The sequence below is a fragment of the Salvelinus fontinalis genome, chromosome 35 (assembly GCF_029448725.1).
Source record: "Salvelinus fontinalis isolate EN_2023a chromosome 35, ASM2944872v1, whole genome shotgun sequence".
Lineage (NCBI taxonomy): Eukaryota > Metazoa > Chordata > Actinopteri > Salmoniformes > Salmonidae > Salvelinus > Salvelinus fontinalis.
This window is the reverse complement of record NC_074699.1, coordinates 34,007,082-34,007,449: the sequence shown is the minus strand read 5'-3', so window position 1 is coordinate 34,007,449 and position 368 is coordinate 34,007,082.

The following is a 368-nucleotide window of genomic DNA, read 5'->3' as shown; positions in this document are numbered from 1 at the left end:
GGTGTAGGCACAGGTGGTACTGGATGAAGAGAGGGGGAGGAAGAGAGAGAGAGAGAGAGAGAGAGAGAGAGAGAGAGGGGGGGGGTGGGATGAAGAGAGGGGGAGGAAGAGAGAGAGAGAGAGAGAGGGGGGGGGTGGGATGAAGAGAGGGGGAGGAAGAGAGAGAGAGAGAGAGAGGGGGGGGTGGGATGAAGAGAGGGGGAGGAAGAGAGAGAGAGAGAGAGAGGGGGGGTGGGATGAAGAGAGGGGGAGGAAGAGAGAGAGAGAGAGAGAGAGAGAGAGAGAGAGAGAGAGGGGGGGTGGGATGAAGAGAGGGGGATGAAGAGAGAGAGAGAGAGAGAGGGGGGGGGGTGGGATGAAGAGAGGGG